The 15,843-nt window shown below is 41.4% G+C and overlaps 1 protein-coding gene across 1 annotated transcript in view; it reads right to left on the bottom strand.

The window, feature by feature from the left end:
* The window catches only part of SLC38A9 (solute carrier family 38 member 9), a 52,038-nt gene extending 39,955 nt beyond the window's left edge, over positions 1–12,083 (bottom strand). Inside the window, 4 exon segments of the mRNA XM_032213655.1 lie at positions 1,368–1,500; positions 4,195–4,328; positions 7,360–7,458; positions 11,809–12,083. The gene's annotated coding sequence lies outside the window, so the exon portion shown is untranslated.
* Between the last annotated feature and the right edge of the window lie 3,760 nt (positions 12,084–15,843).

The raw sequence follows: 15,843 nt of genomic DNA, 5'->3' as shown, positions 1-15,843 counted from the left end.
GGCTAAAATATGGCTTGGCAATGTAATCCTAGAAAATTGGACATGGTTGTGATTTGGTTGTGTAAAGTCAGACACTTAGGGCTAATTCAGTAAACTCATCACACTGATTGAAAGTTGGAAAGTTGGAACAATTAATGGTTGTATTCGGGCAGGAAATGCTTCTGCGCATGTGCAGAGGATCTGTGATGACATCTGGGCTGGTGTGTAGAGTCTCCCACCACCGCCACTACCGATTTGCCCAAACGCGGCGAACTGGCAGAATACTATCTCTGGTTGTATTGTATTTTACATTCAGCAGGTACCCAGATGGAACATAGTTGCTACCCTATACTGATTAAGGCAGTGATGGCAAACCTTTTTCACTTCGGGTGCCAAAAGCACATGTGTGTGCATTATCATACCCATTCATGTGCCCTCACCTATAATTTAATGCCCCCCGTGCTGTGCCCCCTGCGTATATGAATGTGACCCCCTGCTGCCCCACGCATGCGCACACGTCTTTCTTGGAGCCCGGGGAGGGAGAAAATAGCCTCCCTGCCCCTCTGGAGGTCCTCTGGAGGCAGGAAATGGCCCGTTTCCCGACTTCTGGTGGGCCCATTTTTCACCCTCCCCAGGTCCCTGCAGTTTTCTAAAAGCCTGAGGAGAGCAAAAACAGTCTCCCCCACCCCCCAGTGGTCCTCCAGAGGCCAGAAATGACCCATTTTCAGACTTCCGGTGGACCTGGTAGGTCAGTTTTTCACCCTCCCCAGGCTCAAGGCTTTCTAAGAGCATGGGGAGGGCAAAAACGTCCTCCTGCTCATTGAAGGCCCTCTGGAGGCCTTCTGGAGGGCTTCTGGAGGCTGGAAATGACTTGTTTTCTGACTTCTGGTGGGCCCAGGAGGTCCATTTTTCACCTTCCCCAGGTCCCAGCAGTTTTCTTGGAGCCTGGGGAGGGCAAAAATGGACTCCCCTATGCCCCCCGGAAGTCCTCCGGAGGCTGAAAATGCCCTCCCAGAGCCTCAGCACGAGCCCTATACTTACCTGGTATTGCATGGAGACTACTGGGAAGGGAAGGGCAGTGTGGGCGGGCCAGCTGAAAATCAGCTGGCCAGCGCAATCATGCATGCTGGAGCCTAGCTAGGACAATGGCACATGTGCCCGCTGATATGGCACTATGTGCCATCTGTGGCACGCGTGCCATAGGTTCGCCATCACAAGTATAAGTTATCACTATACACTTAAATTAAGATATAATGAAAGAGCATAAAATGAAATAAATAACATTAAGATGAAGGTATTATATAACCAGGTTTATTTAAAAAGATGAATACTGCTAAACTCCAACTATCCATATTACTATTGAAATCTATAAAAACATTCCTTTTCACCTTTTGCTTTTCAGATCTTCTGGGTTGAACTGAATATTAAGGATTCCGAGATCATTTCATCACTCCCACAGGAATTAGAAGAGGAGTAGCATCTTCCTCCATTAGAGAAGAATGTTTTGCACTTTCTATGTTGCTAAAAATGAAATTGATATATTGTTAGAAGGGATTGTCTTTTCATTTCTATAAAGTTTCCTCATACAATGAAATAAAGTTGTAGAATTAAATTTCCCCTGAAAACACACATTTATGTGTGACTTGATTAAAAAGGGGCTGTTTCCCTAATTGTATACTCGGAAATGAGAAGGAACTTTTTATTGTAAGGTGTTTTTTTTATAAATGCACCCTATTGCTGAATTCTAGCACAGAAATAACTTTTAATAGCATTTTTTTAAAAAAATAGGCTAAGATAGTTGGATTCATAAATGTGCATTTAATAAAACATTGGGAACATTTGTACAGCCCACTAAGCCATAATGGCTGGATTCACAGCATATTAAACTGAAACCAAGGGTAAACCCTTTTATAATTTAGCACAAGATGCAAATCTGTTGCCAACTTTAAAAGACCGAAGAGGCAATACTATTACTTTTCATACTCCAAGGTTAAGATAGAACCTGACTGGGTTTATAATAGTGTTCTTGAACCCTGGCAACTTTAAGATGTATGGACTTCAACTCCCAGAATTCCCCAGTCAATACGCTGGAAACTGAAGAATTTTAAAATTGCCAGGTTTGAAAAACACTGGTTTATAGCAAACCTAAGTGGTTCCTCAGTGGTCTGAGGGAAGTTCAGAAATTGCAAGGTATCAGTGAGGCAAGAACTTCTGGAAATCAGAAAATCACCAGACATAGGTTTGGTAGAATTGCTGCCTTTCCAAAAACCAACACCAACGTTAATCTGTTTTCAATCACAGTGGAAGATTGGTGGCAGGGTGTCTGTGTTTGGCGGGAGGAGGGGGGGGGGTTAATTCTCTTAACAAACGTCTCACCTAACAGAAATTTTGGGCTCAATTGTGGTCATAAGTCGAGGACTACCTGCATATGCATATTTATTATTGACATTCTAGAAGCCACTGATAACATTGTTAGGCTACCAGGGAAATGATTTAAAACAATATAGAAATGCATTGTTACATAAATAATTGTTACTTTAAGCGTTCAGTGGGACAAACGTGTCTCTATATTGCAGTTCAAGCAGTGGGAAATCAACTCTATTGCTTTATAATGAGAAAATTATACTTACTATTAAAAGAGTTGAAATATAAACTGTGAAGGGTACAGTATCTAGCTAAATGAGTTGAAAATAGTAGCTATTTGCTGTATCAATGAAACAGAAAGCTCAGATTGCATTTAACTTCAATTCGACATCACAGTCTGCCTTATAAACATGGCAAATGGGATTTATTTAACAAATTGTTTTTAAAACTCTGGCTCAGGTTAAACAGAGAACCCAATCACTCGCTGAGCATGCCTAAAACAATAGGCTAAAATATGGTTTGGCGATGTAATCCTAGAAAATTGGACAAATAATACAGATCTAAGTATGATTTGGTTGTGTAAAGTCAGACACTTAGGGCTAATTCAGTAAACTCATCACACTGCTTGAAAGTTGGAAGAAACAATTAATGGTTGTATTCGGGCAGAAAATGCTTCTGCGCATGTGCAGAGCATCTGTGATGACATCTGGGCTGATGAGTAGAGCCTCCGACCACCGCCACTACCGGTTCGCCCAAACGGGGCGAACTGGCAGAATACCACCTCTGGTTGTATTGTATTTTACATTCAGCAGATACCCAGATGGAACATAGTTGCTACCCTATACTGATTAAGGCAGTGATGGCAAACCTTTTGGTGCCAAAAGCCGTATGTGTGCACTATCATACGCACTCAAGTGCCCTCACCTATAATGCCCCCTGTGCTGTGCCCCCTGCGTATATACATGTGACCCCCTGCTCCCCCCGCATGCGCAAACACCTTTCTTGGAGCCTGGGGAGGGCGAAAATAGCCTCCCCTGGCCCTCTGGAGGTCCAATGGAGGCAGGAAATGGCCAGTTTCCCGACTTCCGTTGGGCCCATTTTTCACCCTCCCCAGGTCCCTGCTGTTTTCTAAGAGCCTGAGGAGAGCAAAAACAGTCTTCCCCCGCCCCCCAGTGGTCCTCCAGAGGCCAGAAATGACCCATTTTCAGACTTCCGGTGGACCTGGTAGGTCAGTTTTTCACCCTCCCCAGGCTCAAGGCTTTCTAAGAGTATGGGAAGGGCAAAAATGCCCTCCTACTCCTCGAAGGCCCTCTGGAGGCCTTCTGGAGGCTGCAATGACCTGTTTTCTGACATCTGTGGGCCCAGTAGGTCCTTTTTCACCTTTCCTAGGTCCCAGCAGTTTTCTTGGAGCCTAGGGAGGGCGAAAATGGACTCCCTTATGCCCCCCGGAAGTCCTCCGGAGGCTGAAGACGCCCTCCCAGAGCCTCAGCACGAGCCCTGTACTTACCTGGCATTGCATGGGGACTACTGGGAAGGGAAGGGCAGTGTGGGCGGGCCAGCTGAAAATTAGCTGGCCAGCGCAATCATGCATGCTGGAGAGCCTAGCTAGGACAATGGCACATGTGCCCGCTGATATGGCACTATGTGCCATCTGTGCGTGTGCCATAGGTTCGCCATCATGAGTATAAGTTATCACTATACACTTAAATTAAGATATAATGAAAGACCATAAAATGAAATAAATAACATTAAGATGAAGGTATTATATAACCAGGTTTATTTAAAAAGATGAATACTGCTAAACTCCAACTATCCATACTATTGAAATTATAATTAAACATTCCTTTTCACCTTTTGCTTTTCAGATCTTCTGGACTGAACTGAATATTAAGGATCCAAGATCATTTTCATCACCTCCCACAGGAATTAGAAGAGTAGCAGCATCTTCCTCCATTAGAGAAGAATGTTTTGTACTTCCTATGTTGCTAAAAATGAAATTGATATATTGTTAGAAGGGATTGTCTTTTCATTTCTATAAAGTTTCCTCATACAATGAAATAAAATTGTAGAATTAAATTTCCCCTGAAAACACACATTTATGTGTGACTTTATTAAAAAGGGGCTGTTTCCCTAATTGTATACTCGGAAATGAGAAGGAACTTTTTATTGTAAAGTTTTTTTTTTATAAATGCACCCTATTGCTGAATTCTAGCACAGAAATAACTTTTAATAGCATTTTTTTTAAAGGCTAAGATAGTTGGATTCATAGATGTGCATTTAATAAAACATTGGGTATATTTGTACAGCCCATTAAGCCATAATGGCTGGATTCACAGCAGATATTAAACTGAAACCAAGGGTAAACCCTTTTATAATTTAGCACAAGATGCAAATCTGTTGCCAACTTTAAAAGACCGAAGAGGCAATACTATTACTTTTCTTACTCCAAGGTTAAGATAGAACCTGACTGGGTTTATAATAGTGTTCTTGAACCCTGGCAACTTTAAGATGTATGGACTTCAACTCCCAGAATTCCTCAGTCAATATGCTAGAAATTGAAGAATTTTAAAATTGCCAGATTTGAAAAACACTGGTTTATAGCAAACCTAAGTGGTTCCTCAGTGGTCTGAGGGAAGTTCAGAAATTGCAAGGTATCAGTGAGGCAAGAACTTCTGGAAATCAGAAAATCACCACACATAGGTTCGGAAGAATTGCTGCCTTTCCAAAAACCAACACCAGCCTTAATCTGTTTTCAATCACAGTGGAAGATTGGTGTCAGGGTGTGCGTGTTTGGGGAGGTGGGGGTGAGGGGGAGGTTAATTCTCCAAACCACTCAACATTATTTGATTGTACAGAATCTGCAGCTGGTTCCAAAATGGCAAAGAATCTTGTATACAAGCTGCAGAGATACACTACAGAGAAACATCATTTAAAACCTCTAGTGCTGTTGGCTGTACAGGTAGTTCTCGGCTTACAACAGTAAGTGTGTTCTGTACAAAGTTATAACGGCACCGAAAAATGTGACTTATGACCGTTTTTCACAGTTACGACCTTTGCAGCATCCCCATCATCATGTGATCACAATTCACATGATGGCTCATATTTGACAAATGCAGTGTCTTGGGATCATGTGATCACATTTTACGATTTTCTGACAAGCAAAGTCAGGGAGGAAGCCAGGTTCACTTATTTACTAACCAGATTCACCGGGTTACTAACTTGTCAGCTGCAGTGATTCACTTAACAACTGTGGAAAGAAAGGTCATAAAATGGGGCTAAACTCACTTAACAAACATCTCACCTAAACGAAATTTAGGGCTCAATTGTGGTCATAAGTTGAGGACTGCCTGCATATGCGTATTTATTATTGACATTGTAGAAGCCACTGATAACTGGTGGCCCTCCAACTCCGACGGACCTTGGATGAAGCAGATTATCTAGACCCTTTTCAGTCTGGTTTCAGGCCTGGTTACTCCACCAAAACCGCTTTGGTCGCACTGACTGATGATCTCTGGTGGGCCAGGCACAGAGGGCATTCCTCTGTCCTTGTGCTCCTTGACCTCTCAGCGGCCTTCGATACCATCGACCATAGTATCCTTCTGCGACGGCTGGAAGAGGTGGGAGTAGGAGGCACCATCTTACGGTGGTTCTCCTCTTACCTCTCCGACAGGTCGCAGTTGGTGTTGGTCGGAGGACAGAGGTCGACCCCTAGGCCCCTCAATTATGGGGTGCCGCAGGGGTCGGTCCTGTCCCCCCTCCTATTTAACATCTACATGAAGCCACTGGGCAAAATCATCCGCTGGCACGGGATTAAATATCACCAGTATGCGGACGATACTCAGTTGTATCTGTCCGCCCTGTGCCAACTCAGTGAAGCGGTGGAAGTGATGTGCCAGTGCCTGGAAGCTGTTAGGGTCTGGATGGGAGTGAACAAACTTGCACTCAATCCTGACAAGACCGAATGGCTGTGGATGTTGCCCCCTAAGGACAGTCCATCCAGTCCGTCCTTAACCCTGGGGGGAGAAAAATTGCCCCCTCAGAGAGGGTTTGCAATTTGGAGGTCCTCCTGGATTCGCACCTGACCTTGGAACACCACCTGTTGGCTGTGACCAGGGGGGGGGCTTTGCCCAGGTTTGCCTGGTGCACCAATTGCGGCCCTATTTGGATCAGGAGGCACTTCGGACAGTCACTCATGCCCTCGTCATCTCAAGACTGGATTACTGTAATGTGCTCTACTTGGGGCTGCCCCTGAAAAGTGTTCGGAGACTGCAATTAGTCCAGAATGCAGCCGCACGAGCGATTCTGGGTGTGCCAAGGTACACCCATATCACACCTATCCTCCGTGAGCTGCACTGGCTGCCCATTGGCCTCTGAGCACGATTCAAGGTGCTGGTCGTCACCTTTAAAGCCCTACATGGCCTAGGATCCAGGTATCTGTGAGACCGTCTTCTGCCACATACCTCCCTCAGACCAATAAGATCGCACAGGATGGGCCTTCTCCGGGTGCCGTCAGCGGGACAATGCCGGCTGGCGACGCCTAGGAGTAGGGCCTTCTCTGTTGCCGCTCCGGCCCTGTGGAATGAGCTGCCCCCTGAGATCCGGGCCCTACCCACTTTCATGGCCTTTCGCAAAGCCTTTAAAACCTGGCTTTTCCGGCAGGCTTGGGGCTGTTGACCCCTTGATTGAGGTCCAGCCCCTCCTGATTGGGTGTTTGTTGTGTTTCCCTTTTTAATCTTGTTGTGTCCAATTGTTTTTAATAATTCTTTTTAATTTTTTTCATTTCTGTAAGCCGCCCGGAGTCCTCCGGGATTGGGCAGCATAGAAATCTAATAAATGAAATGAAATGAAATAACATTGTTAGGCTACCAGGGAAATGATTTAAAACAATATAAAATGCATTCTTACATGAATAATTGTTACTTTAAGCATTCAGTGGGACAAATGAGTCTCTATACTGCAGCTCAAGCAGTGGGAAGTCAACTCTATTGCTTTATAATGAGAAAACATTATACTTACTATTAAAAGAGTTGAAATATAAACAGTTTTTAAAAGAGAAATGGCAGGCTATAAATGAACATTCACATTCCAGAACAGAAAGGACACAGCATATTTTAACTGGAATAAAAACAAAATACATACATCAATTAAGTTAAGAGGAAAAAGCAAGTCATAGGAATCAAAAAGTGACTAAAAAACTGGAGTTGACTAAGTCTCTGGAAAAGTTACCCTGACTTTATTGAGCACTTTTTTTAACTGGAGAATTTATATGCATGTTTCTACAAAAAGAATAAATAGGATTTACTAGATCTAGGCTAGAGAAATCTAATTAGTGACTAAATTTGAAGTTTTCTATATCTTTGTGCTGCCATCTGTTATGATAGATTTTCTGAATGTTCACAAGTAAAATCTATTAACCCTAAGAAAAATTACTGCTTGGTTCAACACTAATGTGCACACACAGTTTGAATTTATAGAGGATCTCTCTTTTTTTTGTACAAAATTACTTTTATAACTTCCTAAATCAGACATGCCAAACTGTTGGTTCTTCGGGATCAGGCATGGCACACAGCCATTATGTGAACTTCTCTGGCTATTCAAGGCTAAGATTAATGTATCAAGAAACAGATATGCATCTTACACTACTGCTTCTTGCACATTTCCTAAAATGGACAGATTGATGTTCTACTGCAAATTTGCTGGGTGGAAAGGACTGGCTGATGAGTATACAACTTTTAAACACGTTTTTCTTTTTCATCCTTATTGCAACACAGAAGCATGGAGAGGTATGTCAGAAAAAAAGATTCCTTGAAATTTGGGATCATACTGATGGACAGCAAAGAAAACCTGTTTTTCTGTTCCACGTATTAAAACATTTTGGAGGTTATTTTTGTATAAAGGTTCAGCTTTTGCTTGAGGCACATTTAAGCATGATGATTCCAGAATTTTGAGTCTCTGTTATTTAAATCAACTTTAAGGGATTGAAGCCATCTGAAGAAATTCTTTCAATTATGCAACCATTTTTTTTTTTGCCTTGGCCCTTTGTGTCCAAAGTTCCAATACATTGTGCTGGGGACTCGAAAAGCTAAGAAAGCTTTATATATTTGCCATTAGGAAAACATGTACTGAAATTATGGTCTCATCTCAGACTTGGTTTTGTATAATGTTCCCTCCAGGGGAATGCTTCTAAATCCATATTTCTCAAACTTGGCAAAGATGTGTGGACTTTAACCCCGAGAATTCCCCAGACAGCCATGGGGATGGGAATTGAAGTCCACATACCTAAAAATTGTCAAGTTTGAGAAACACTGTTCTAAATTATTTTACTTCAACTCATCTGAAAGCCTAAGCTTCCTTCTGTCCAAATTACAGACACTCCACACAGTAGTGCGACATCACTACAGTGGTGCTGTGGCTTACAACACAATACATACAAATTATATAATGTTTGTTTTCTCTAAAAACAATGTCTTGGTATCACTGCACTAGTGAGTATAATTTATTCCTCTCAATATGAGTGGAAAGGTTGGATTCAGAGACTCATCACCTGGAATTTAGTCCAGTTTGAGCATTTTTAAATTTGTCTATACAGACATGCATGTCACCACAGTTCTTCATTGCCATAAAGTCATTTTTAAAGCAGAATGCTCCCTCTTGCCATCTCATCTGATAGATCAAGCCTGAACAATAACCAGGAAGAACTGAAAAACCACTGGCCTGAACATTTGTCCAATTTACTCAACAGACTGTCCACAGTTTATCACAATGTGTCACAGCGGATTCCTCAGCAGCCAGTCTTAGATGCCTTGGCTTGCCTTTCTTTATTGAATGCTGACTCTCTGTAAACCGCTTAGAGAGGGCTGAAAGCCCTATGAAGCAGTATATAAGTCTACTGCTATTGCTATGCTATTGAAGAGATCAGGAAAGAAATCTTGCAGAGCAGCTCAAATAAAGCAACAAGACAGGATCGACCAAGCCTTAAACCCAAATACCTTGCAGGCATTCCAAGACTTTTGGTTCACAAAAGAGACGCCTTATGACTTCACTGACACTTTCACTGTGGCTCACTATAAAATAAGGGAAGCAAATCAGACTGCAGAAATTTCAGAGGTATCTCACTATCCATACCCACTCAGCTATCCATCAGAGACAAGATCTTTGCTGGCATTCTCCTGAACAGACTTGCCACTGTCTCAGAAAGGAATGTCCCAGGGGAGTGTGGCTTTCGGTTCCACCACAAAACCGCAGTAGACTAAAGCGCGCTCGACGAAAGCGCATACCTGACGTCATCACAGCGCGACGAAAACATCACGCTGTGAGCGGTAAAGTTAAAATTAACGTGAAAACCTTACCCTAACCCACCCAAACCTAACCCTAAACCTAACCCTAACCTAACCCTTACCTAACCCTAACCTAACCTAAACCCTCCCTTAACAACGCTAAACCTAACGCTAACCCTTAACCTAACCCTAACCCTAAACCTAACCTAATAACGTAACCTTAAACCTAACCCTAACCCTTAACCTAACCCTAACCCTAAACCTAACCCTTACCTTTACGTGAATCGGCTTGCTTTAAAAGCGTTTTTTAAAGCACCCTTTTTTCTCCGCGGTCATACGCGCTTTAATTGGGTGCGCTTTAGTGGACCGCGGTTTTGTCGTGCCACGTGGCTTTCATCCAGAATGGAGTACAACAGACACGCTATCTATTGTGAGGCAAGTCCAGCAGAAGTACATCCAGCAGAACAAGCCCCTTTACTCTGTCTTTATTGGCCTGACAAAGGCATTTGACATTGTAGACAGAGAGGCTTCCTGGATCATCCTGAGACGTTGTGGAAATGGAAATTTGTGAAGTTCATCCCATTATTACATGACAGAATGATAGAGCACGTTCTTTATGAAACAGGATTATGTGCTAGCCCCAATCCTGAGTGGATGGCTCTCTTTTTGGCCTTTGCTAAACTGCCTCCACAGTCTTTCAAGAAACCTTCTGACTGTGTGCTCTCGTGCACAAAGACAGCAATCTACAGTTGTTACTGAATAAATTCTCAGATGCTGATATGCTCTTACGTCTGATATCAGCCTAAATAACACTGAAGTACTAAATAACAAACTTGTAGAACCAAAGGTCACTATTAACAACACTATTAACAACAGCCCAGCTGACAAATGTAAACAACTTCAAATAGGTGGGAATCATCATCTCAAACAATGGGTCTTTGAACAAAGAAATTGACTCCAGGATCAGCAAGGCCAGCCAGGCACTGGGGCAGCTGCATACTAGCGTACTCAACCAACACATATCTCCACAAAGCTAAAACTCTACAAAGCTGTGGTTATCCTTTTTTTCTATATCCATATAGGAAAAAAGGGATAATGAAAATAATTGGAAAAAATTCACATATATGCTCTCCGTTTCATCCTTGGCATTCTTTGGCAGGACTGTGTCTCCAACTTGGAAGTTTTGGATCATGCAGATCCACCAAAACTGAATCCTTAATTAACAGAGGTCAGATGAGATATGTGGGACATGTCAATGGAGCAGATGACTACCATATGTGTTGCTAGATGCTCTATAGTGTGCTAGAATCTGGGAAGACATCTTGAGTTTGACCATACATATGGATGGAAACTGATCAAGGAAAGATTCAACCTAGAAATAAGAAGATTTTCTGACAGTGAGAACAATTAATCGATGGAACAGAAGTTGCCTTCAGAAGTTGTGGGAGCTTCATCACTGGAAGCTCTCAAGAAGAGACTGGACTACCATTTGTCAGAAATGGTGTAGGGTCTCATGCTTGGAGGGGGGTGTTGGACTAGAAGACCTCCAAGGTCCCTTCTAACTCTGTTAATCTGCTAAACCCTATCCCACTGTGACAGCAGCTGAAGGATCTAGAAACTGCAGCAGCTGGGGAGCCCTGTCTTATGAAGCCCCCAATGATTTTGAAAACAGGCATTGTCAAAAACTGAAAATTGTGAGCAGCATAATAGAACAGTTACTACACCAACAGTTACTACAACAATGGACTTCCAGTGTCCCCATTGTGCGAGAGTCTGTACTTCTAGACTGGGACTGCACAGCCAACTCCGGGTCCAGAGATGGACAACACATGTCTCCTTTGCACTCGGACTCTACCATATGATCTAATAAAAGCACATTAACTAGCACATTTCCTCCTCCTCCAGAGGGACTACCACTGTAAACTAAACTAGCAGCAACCAATTATGTGCCGACAAGTCGTTTTCAATTCTAGCCACCACACAGATTTGCTTCATGAAAACTAGCGTCCAATCACTAAAGTATGCTATCTTTAATACTACTACTGAGCACAATGCAACACAAATATTCCCAAAGATTCACTTATTCTCAATCGGAGAATTAAACACAGAGCGTATCAATTCTTGTAGCCACCTGTGATTTTAAAAGCTCTTAATTTGGGGCTAATGCCTTAGCTATGTTGTTCAATACCTTTTTTTGTCATGACGTGTTCGAAATCAATTTTATCGGACGGTACGACGAACTGACACCCAGAACATTAAATCACCTCTATCCAATGCAGGCTCTCTATTTGGAAGTGTATGCATTTTTTTTACCGAGTCTGGAGCTTGATTGTCGCCTCGTCTTGGCATCTCCCAAAAACAGGAAGAGCTATTGCTATTGTAAGCACAATGGGTCGCACGCTCAGTCTCCGGCCTTATATTAGCACTTTCGGCACGCAGCTTCACAAATCCTCCACGATTGCCATGGAAAACATAGGACTTTACCTTAGAGATAAAAATTAGAATTGCTCACTCTGCCTGTATGGAGTTAAGCGGCTACCGTAGAGATAGAAATTGTAGACAACCCATGCCATTTTCTCTTTTACATAGTTAAAGAGTTCAGTAAGTATTGCATAAGAGTTAATGGAGCATTAGGCGTCTGTTGAGAGTTCATTTTTAAGAGAGTTTTTCTCAACAACTGTAAATACGGTAGTTTTCACCAACATAGAAAAAATAGTTATATATTCCTTTTATTACTCTTTCCAACAGGTTAAGAACGTTTCAGAAAAATCATGTAAGGAAAGTCAGGACCATCAGGGCACAGCACAATTAAACTAGATTTTATGTAAAGAGAAAAGCTGGCAAAAGAAAGATCAAACTTGATAATGGCTTTGGTCCGGGACCACATTTAAACAACAACCTCTCATCCTGTGTAAGAGAGAATTGGGCAGTGAATTGCAACATTGTCCCAACGTTTACCCTTCCTCTTCTAACTTGATCAAGAGTAAAGCTATTTTTAAGGAATTGGAAAGAATTCAGAAATCATGCTTGATATGCTTTCCCTGATTTTATTATAATAAATAATAATTCCAATTTTGTTGTTTGTTAAAAGGGAAGATAACTATTTAGTTTTAATGCATACAGCCTATGTAACTTTGTGCAATTGATTTCATAATAGAATATCAGTACTATTTTTCCCCATGGCAAGATGCTAGACAAGCAGTCAGGCTTAAGTCCTGCTCACAAACCTTCAGTAGAGCAGTTGATTGATCATTGAAAATAAACACCAAGAGTTAGGTGATCAAATATGTCAATCAATGCACTATTATGTCTGCTAAGTTTCCAAAATAAGATAAATGTATTAAGTTTCCAAATTGTTTTATTCAGGAACATTATTAGAATTCCCCAGAAAATCCTGATGGTTAAATATAATTTAGTCTGCATCACAAAAGACTTGGAAAATTGAATTATATCCAGTAAAATTGTTGGACTAGATTTATGAAATTGTAGTGCAAAAAATTAAGAGAGATCACAAGTAATAAAATCTATAGTAACCCAGTTGTAGGTTTACTGTTGCCAAGACAGCACAGCCTAAAGTTGAAAAGGCACTTTATTCTCCTAGTGTTGTCCTGAATCTGACTTATTACAAGCCTGCTAAAAACTAGAAAAGAGACTACAGAAGGCTTCAGACTCATGTTCTCCCCTCCCAAATATTCCAGACTATGTGAAGGCAAGTCACATTGGGATTCTGGGAAGGGATATATAGAGAATATTATGGTCCATTAACTATCCACTGTAAATGTCTACTTGCTAACCTATCCTCTGCAGCAGTTGATCCAAACGAATCACACATTACAAATAATCCATGCAATGGATAGGAACAGGAATGAGTGCAAAGTAGTGTTTTTAAGAAACCTACAGTAAGACCATCATTATCAATCCATCCCATCATTATGCATAAAGTAGAGGTAATGCCCATATTTCCTAACCAGCAATTGGGGAGTGGAAACACTGGGGAGAGGTGCAACTACATGTAGGTTAGGATAGTATCACGCTACTGGTGCCGATGGAGGCAGAATTGAGTGGCTCTTAGACTTGATTTGCCGCAGACTGAAAGAAAGTACATTAAAGTGGCAGTTTGGGTGAGTTTTGGGGAAGAAGAGAAGGACAAAAAATGAAAGTGGCTATATAGAAGGGGAAAGGGGGCTGGCATGGGAAGAAGTATTACGTTTACTAAAAGCTGTCCCCCTCAACATTAATCTGCTTGTTTGGGAGGGGGAGTTCGTCCATAAGAAAAGTCAGCATGAGAACGGGAACCACCGTGCTCTTGGGGATTGGTATTCCACGTCCACCGAAATCCAGTGTTTATCAACATGTCAGTCTTCTTTCTGCGGACTCAATCCTAGCTGATGCAGAGACCATAACCCAATGTAGCCAGGCAACATATATTCAGGCAATGAACACATTCAGTTTTGGAAGATACTGCCCAGGAATGCATTTGCTCAGTTCTTCACGGCATAGCACTTTCTTTGTACACCTGGCAGGTTAAAAGCAATTCAACATTTAATTTCATTCTGTTATAATTTTCCAAAATTGTCAAGTTCTATGATATGAAAGCAAACATCTATTCTGTTATTTTCAGAATATTGCCATAACAACACAAATATTTTGTTTCCAAGAAGTTTCCTTTTCAAGTTTACTTGTTTTTAGAGCCTTTCCTCAGCCTGGTGCCTAACTGAACTTAAATAGGTGAATAGGAGTCTCTTGGTAGCAAAAAAAAGCAGCATATAAATTTAATAATAAAATAATAAGTTATAACCTGGAGATTGTGAGATATAGAGGTTACTATATATCATAGTACTTTTAATGGAGCCCTTCTCTTCCCAAATCATGTAGTCAGTGAGGAATAAATGCATCTTTGATCAATTGAAACAGTGTGACTGAACTCCTAGGTCAGCCAAATTGGTCATGAGAAAAACATCAAGAGTACAGACTGAGGCAATATTCTCAACAGTCAATTTGTGATTAAAATCCTTAGTTGGGCAAGAAAGAAAAAAGCTGCTAATAGCTGCTTAGGTATGTCTGCATCAGATTATAATCTTGAAGAGTTTAGTACAGGTAGTCCTTAACTTACAACAGCTTTGACTTTACAATAGGGACCATTCAAAGCAATGGTGGGTTATGGATCCCGTTCCAACTGGTATGGTTGGAATGGGCCCGGTGTCATCCACATGGACGTGCGTAGCGTGCGCACATGCATCTTATTGTCCAGCAATGCCTCTGCAACACTCCAGCTGCTCAGTGGAGCGTCATGCAGGCACTGTATGCATCATGCGCAGAAGCGCCAAAGACTTTAAAGACAGGTAAGGAGCGAGCAGGCAGGTGGGCCCTCCGGAGCACCGTACCGGAATAGTACCCAGTGCTCTGCGCAGGCTCTGGTATGCCCATACTGGGGTACTGCTTGCAACCACCCATGGCTCAAAGTTAGAATACACTGAAAAAGGGACCGTGACCGTGACCATTTTTCACATTTATGACCATTGCAGCAGCCTCATGTCATGTGATCAAAATTCAGATACTTGACAACTGATTCATATTTATGACCTTTGCAGTGTCCTGGGATCATGTGATCACCTTTTACAACATTCTGACAAGAAGTCAATGGGGAAGCCAGATTCACCTAACAACTGTTACTAACTTAACTGCAATGATTCACTTAACAACTGTGGCAAGAAAGGTCATAAAATGGGCTAAACTCACTTAAGAAATTTCTCTCTTAAATTTTGGGCTCAATTGTGGTCATAAACTAAGGATTAATTTACTAAAACATTTCTATAATATATACTAGTTTTGTACATGGGAAATTTAATTGTAAGAATATGCATTAACAGTTAAAATGATTTTTACAGTATTTGAAAAAACAATCTGATGTAGAATTTAATATGGAAACCATTTTTGTATTAAAGGTCTACTCATGTGTACCACAGCCAAATTTTAATTTCTTAACATAAACTCTTGGATGATTTCTAAAGGATAAATTATTAACTGACTACTTAAATCTATTTTTTTCATTTTGATATGTTTCATATGGTGTAATATTGTTGACAACACCACATTTAACTTGAAATGTAATAATTTGTGATGATGCAAATGATGCAAAATCTGCTCTAATGCATAGAAGTAAACTAGCATTATCCCAAACATTTGTAATTGGTTTAATGATTTTAAACTTATTGTCTTTTTA

Source organism: Thamnophis elegans, chromosome 3, assembly GCF_009769535.1.
Source record: "Thamnophis elegans isolate rThaEle1 chromosome 3, rThaEle1.pri, whole genome shotgun sequence".
Lineage (NCBI taxonomy): Eukaryota > Metazoa > Chordata > Lepidosauria > Squamata > Colubridae > Thamnophis > Thamnophis elegans.
This window is presented reverse-complemented; position numbering and strand designations above follow the sequence as displayed.